Below are 6,383 nucleotides of genomic sequence, written 5' to 3' on the forward strand. Positions count from 1 at the left end.
GGAGGGGGGAGGACTTTGGACTTTCCACAGGGCAGGGAACCCTGACTGCTCTTCAGACTTGAGAGGGAGGGGGAGAGGAGTGGGGGGAGGGCGGGCGGAGTGAGTGGGAGGCTGGGAGGAGGCGGAAATTTTTTTTCTCAATAAAAAAAAAATTAAGGATATGTATACATTACTATAATAAACTTCAGGGGAGGCAGGAAACAAAAGCAAACTCCACAGTCATCCTCCCATTTCTCCGCAGGTCAGTCATTACTTGTTCACAATGTTGACCTTAAGGCCCTGGAAAACTATGAAATGTCTTCTGAAATATTTGATTCAACCTTATAATTTGTTATATTTGTTTGCTTGTTTTGTTTTTCATTTTACATCCCAACAAAGTCTCCCCTCCCTCTCCTCTTCCCACTTCCTCCCCCTCCCCATTCACTCTTCCTCCACTGTCTCTCTTCAGATACAGGAAGGCCTCCCCTGGGTATCAGCCAGCCTTGACACACCAAGTTGCAGGAGACTAAGCACTTCCTCTTCGATTAAGGCTGAATGCTCCAGTAGGAGGAATGGGTCCCCAAAGCAGGCAACACAGTCAGAAAGAGACACTCTTCCCTCTGTTAGGAGTCCCACAAGAAGACCAAGCCACACTACTGTACCATATATGCAGAGGGCACTGGTTAGCCCCCATGCATTCTCCCCAGCTGTCTGCTCAGTCTCTGCAAGCTCCTATCAACCCATGCTAGTTGGTTCTGTGGGTCCTACAATCCTTTCTCCCTCTCTTCCCCAGGATTCCCCAAGATCTGCCTAATGTTTAGCTGTGGGTCTCTGCATCTGTTTCCATCAGTAGATGGTATTCACTCACTCATAAGTGGATTTAACGGAGAACCATGCTACAACCCACAGACTCAGAGAAGCTAAATAACAAATAGGGCTCAAGGCAGGGATGCATGAATCTCTCTGTGAAGGGGAAATAGAATGGACATTGCTAATGGAAGGGGTAGGAACTGGAAGAAGGAGTAGGGAATGGGAACAGGAGGGATTAGGTGTGAGGAGAGTGGAGGGAGAGAAAACTGGAATGTGAGGGCATCTCTGGGATAAGCTAGAAAACTACAGCAATGGAAATTCCCAAGAATCTATGAGGGAGACCTTAGCTAAGATTCCTAACAAGGGATACCGAACTTTAACCAGCCATCTCCTGTAACCAGGCAAAACTTCCAGGGGAGGGACTGGGACACCAACCCAGCCACAAAGTCTTCAATGTACTATTTGTACTGCCTACAAGGTGTGCTGGGGGAAAGATGGTGCAGAAATTGTGGGAGTGACCAACTACTGACTGGCACTGGTGTAGACCCATACCCTGAGAGGGAGATCACCCCTGAGGGTCTGGACCCAGAGGTGAGATACCCCAGAGACCTAGGACAGACCCACACAGGACTGGAAGAAAAAAGTAAATGAAAATGATTCCTAACAATATTCTGCTATACTCATAGTTTGATGCCTAGCCCAACTGTCATCAGAGCAGCTTCACCTAGCAACTGATGGAAATAGTTTGTTAAATTTTGATATCTATCTTCAGTCTTGTATCTGTTTCAAGCTCTATTAAAATGAACAGTCAATACCTTTTGAGATCATCCAGGGCATATTTAGAATACCAAAAATTTAAATGTGAGGGACACTTGGTGTTTAAACACAGTTCAGCCAGAACAGAGGCTGTTTTGGGAGCTCAGCATTCCCCCAGAACTCTGAAGACAACTCCTACCCTCTCTTCTAGGACTTGGATGAGCTGCCTTCTCTGCTTCCTTCACGTTTTTCAGTGTCTGCTAATCCACTGCCTTCTTGGACAAAACAATATTGGATCACCTCATAAATGGCTTTGAAATAACCTCCCAGTCCTGCCAGCTTGCACTTTAGGAAACTAAAACTCACTATGAGTCTTCTGATCACAAATCCAAGGTCTATTTTCATTAAAAGATCTCCTACTTGTTAGCAACAAACCAGTAACCTTCTAGACACTGGCCTTATGTCTATCTATCACCTTTGATCTCACAGAAGCCCTGTAAAACACGTGTTTTGTTCCCCGTTTTGCAGATGAAGGGTAGAAAATGAACTGCCAACCCCAGGACACAGAACTTACAGAGTGGAGGTATAGCAGGACTGTCTACCACTCCTTTCATCTCCTGATGGCTCACTTCTTGAAGTTCTCTCCTTTCCCCTCATTCTACCACACTCCCTTGCTCTCCACTGTCTCATCACATTTTCAGATCTCCCTATTTCCCTACCGGCTCCTGGTACCTTTCTTGGCAAGCCCCTCAACTTTCAGTGTTTACAACTATGAGACAGGCTACATCTGTCATCCATGCGTCCATCCACTAATCTACCTACGTACTATGTAAGTTAGGCCCTCTCTTCACATGCCGCTGTGGAATGACTCCCTGAGTACAATCTCTAATGAACATTCTACCTCACTTCCAACACTGAATGTCACAAGCTGAACCTGACACCTTGGCTTCTCAAATCTCAGTCTCTTTCCCCAAATTTCTGTATTTCACAAGCATCATCACCTGCTCTCATAGACTCTCCCTTTTCATTACCTTGGTTCTCTCCCTTCTTCACTCAAGTAACAGTTATATATTAGGTCCCTTTATCAAGGTCATCCCAACACATCACAGTTGCTCCCATCTCGGATTTCTGAGATCATCCTTCCAGACTGCTGTGAAAGCTGAACTCTCGCCATGTCGCAGCACCTTCTTTAAAAGCAACTCTGCATAGAGGGGGACCCATACCCCTCAGGATGGCAAACAAGCATCCAGGAGGATCTTATTTCCGCTAACCTTGATTGTATGTCACCTTCCAGGAATCTTTTAAAGTCTTCTTGAGTTGGGAACTAGCCATTCCCAAATCCCTCCTCAGGCGCTCTGACCACAGTGCTACACGGCACTTACAGGACAGCACTCTTCTAGATGACTAATATTTCACGTTTTGTCTCCTATGTGCAAAACATGTTCTAGTGTATCAAATCTAGCTGTTGTTCATGTCAAGACACTGTGCTTCCCCATAATTTAAAAATAAAAAGTTCCTATAGCTCTAAATCACACAGCACTAGATTTCCCTCTTAGACACAGAAACTACCTCAGTTAGAATTGTTTGCATAATCTCAGCGCACAGAGACTGGCAACTGGTATGCTCTTAATAAATACTTGTTAGAGGAAATAAGATATGTTCATGAAATGCTTCACACTAAGAACATAAGACTAACACAGTTTTCAAAACTAATAGACTTTTTTTTTCAAACTGATTTGATTATGTAGCTCCTCCTTAGGCAGATATGCAAAGTAACATTTAAATAATTGAACAAGCATACAGTATGGTTAGCAGGATTATCAAATTACACTTTTACTCAGCTTCCAGGATAGGGGACTGTTAACACTATACCAGGTTAATGAGTTTCCCTGGCAGAAAGAGGTACATAAAACATACTCCAAAAGAAAAATAACCCAATTCCACATAAAAAAGTAAATATTTTTAAAGAGGCTGTTTTGACTTTTTTAAAAAAAAGTCAAATTGTGTAAAGTGAAGACACTTCTAAGGCTCTCTCATACAAACTTTTCTGCATATAAACATATTAAAACCTCACATATACAAGGAACTCTTCTGAGAATCTCAAGCATTCAGCCCATAGCACAGCAAAAAGCACATGAACAAAAATTATCTGTCACAGAATCTACATGCTTTGTACTTGGCAATGGACAAAAAAAAAAAAAAAGACAACAGATAATACAGCATCAGGACCCGCTCCCAGTCTGACAGCAGAAAGTGATAGCTGATAACAGAAAGGGGACCCAGACAAAGCATAAAAAGAAGAATGGTACCTCTGTCTCCATTCTAATACTTCAACCCAGCAGGCAGAGAGACCAGGAACTGTAAACAAAAATGGTACTCTACCCTGCAACAAATGGCACTGTTGAATCCTTGATAGGTTCATACTTATAACCCAGACATCATAGAATAATAAAATTAAATTAAATTAATAGCATAGCCAATAACATCTGAAGGTTTACAAACTGTCTATTTTAATGGCTATCTATTTTGATTAATATGGTGAAGTACCCAGAAAATATCTATGAATATCAGCACCAAGCAGTATAATGTGTTGTCAGGATAATGCATATTGTATAAACAGGCAAAAGTAGACATTATTTGTGTACCTTGGCAATTTTCAGGTATTATCTGGAAATTAAAAATTAATCAGTCAAGAAATCTGGATTGTTTGAGATACGGATCCATAAATTATTTTGAAACAGAGTCTGAGAATAGAGGGTAAGTTTTACAGCAATATTTAAATGATAACTCAACTCAGGACTGCTCACAGGGGGAACTTGAAATATCCCAGTTTAGATTAATAGAAACTTTAACTATCAAACAACTCTTCAAAATACAGTTCTCACAAAATCTCTTCATGAAGGATATGGATTGGATTTGCTTACTATAACAGGTGTTCTAAATATCAGTGTAGACACTGAAGTGGACTTTAGACTCAAAGAGCTCAGATCTCTACGGTAGGTAAAGCAGAAGTATGGGCAGTAGTATGGCTCAGTAGTATGGTTCAGTTGCTCTAAACAAAGCTGAGCTGTTGTTCTAAATGTCGAAGTCGACACTGCTGCCTCCTAGTTTAAAAATGCTCCTTTAGCTTGGATTCGACAACACCAGATGTGCGATTAACCTTACTGGTGTCAGGCAAATCAGCCCTTCTCTCTAACACTATCGAGAAGAGGTAAGAGCTGCAGAACAGACATGGTCCGAGCAAGGCCTCAAGCTACCAAGAGATAGTTTCTTCTGGAAAAGTTAAACAGCAGACTCACATTTAATTTGATTAACACAAAGTTCTGTTCTTCCTTATCATATACTTAAGTGTATGATTTTTATCAATTAATTAATTTAAAAAAGCTAGGAGAATGTGTAACTTGTAATTCTATTAGAATGATTAAGGAAGACTTTCCAGCCTTTTAAAACACGCGGTTGGTTGTTTTTTTGGGGGGTGGATGGTCTGGGCACAAGGGTTAAGGAAGCCTACATCCAAGAGGATATTTGTTTGGGGGAACGTGGGATTACAGCTAGAAGTAACGGCATATATGGCATCCAGTCAAACTGCCACACATTCCTGTCATTAATTCTGGAAGAAAAAAAAAACAAACAGTTGTACAAAATGACTGCCTAAGGTGACCAAAAACCTTAGTGCTTTTCTGTGAACCTTTTCAAAAGGCGATCATGTGAAACAAGCCCCCGTGACTAGTCCTGACACTGTATCACAATGGTCGTGGCTTTCCAGATAAGGTGAGGATGAAGAAAGTCACCCCTTTTTTCCCTTGTGATATTGCCTCCCCCCCAACTCGGAGTTTCCACAGCCCTTCATTTTCTGAGCTGGGAGCACTTTTCGGTCTCCGTCCCCTCACGTCCTTCAGAACTCTAAAAGATGCTGAGGACGGTACCGGCACTGGCACAGCAGCGACGTCCCGAGAGACAAGTTCTCAGTCCCCAACTTTATAACCCTTCAAACCTGGGAGTCCACAGATCAGGTCCTGCCCCGAGACACCTCCGGGCGTCCTTTTGCCCGGACGCACTGCATCCGCGAGCGCTTGGCGATGCGCTCTCCTCCCGCCACCCTGCAGCACCCATCCGGGGCCTCGCCGCTCCGCTCTGCTCCTCCACAGCAGGCGACCCCTCCGTGCTCGCCCGCTCGCCCTCCCTCTCACCCTCCCGGGGCTCTCTCACCTTCGGATCCGGCCCTGCACCCCTGTCCGCCTTTCCGGGGTCCACGCGCGACCGTGCGGTGTGTCTGTCCACCGCTGCTGCGGTCACCGAAAGGTCCCGCGCGTGTGCGCACAGCCGGGGAGCACCCCTTCCCCAGTGCACCCCGTCGCGCACCTTCAGCGGGGACCCGGCGGGCCAGAGAGTCCCGGACGGTGACTGCGGGCGACCATCCCGTCCCGGTCAAGCGCAAGGTCTTGGCGTCTGCACAGGCGCCCCCTTCGCCCGCTCCGGCCGCCGCGGGGACAGCTCAGGGGTGCCAAGAGCGCGCTCGCCACAGCCCCCCGCGCCGGCCGCCTCAGGCAGCCAGGGGGGGCGTCACTCACTCACCTCGGGGGTGGGAACAGCGACCAACTCCGCGATCCCAAGCCCCCCGTCCCCGCGCCCCCGCCGCCGCCGCTTACCTCGCTCCTTTCGCTGTGGCGCGGGAGTTGGAGAACGCGCCTGTGCCGCCGCGGGACGGTCGCCTTCCGTCCGTCTCTGGCCCTGAGGAGGAGAGGCTGCAGCGCGCCCGCCGGCTTAAGACGGCCGCTCTGGGGCCAGGCGATGCTCCACCGTGCCCTCCCTCGGGGCCGCAGCGCGCCTGCTCCTCC

General features: G+C 46.3%; 1 protein-coding gene across 2 annotated transcripts in view; it reads right to left on the reverse strand.

Annotated features, from left to right (window-relative positions):
- Positions 1-6,383, reverse strand: part of Ugt8 (UDP glycosyltransferase 8) — a 61,588-nt gene that overhangs the window by 54,880 nt on the left and 325 nt on the right. Inside the window, exon 1 of one of the 2 annotated variants that reach the window (XM_005357238.3) lies at positions 6,195-6,336. The exons of the other annotated variant lie outside the window; for it this stretch is intronic. The gene's annotated coding sequence lies outside the window, so the exon portion shown is untranslated. Of the gene's footprint in view, positions 1-6,194; positions 6,337-6,383 lie in introns of those variants that run through there. 2 annotated transcript variants of the gene reach the window in all.

The sequence above is a fragment of the Microtus ochrogaster genome, chromosome 21 (assembly GCF_000317375.1).
Source record: "Microtus ochrogaster isolate Prairie Vole_2 chromosome 21, MicOch1.0, whole genome shotgun sequence".
NCBI classification, from domain to species: domain Eukaryota; kingdom Metazoa; phylum Chordata; class Mammalia; order Rodentia; family Cricetidae; genus Microtus; species Microtus ochrogaster.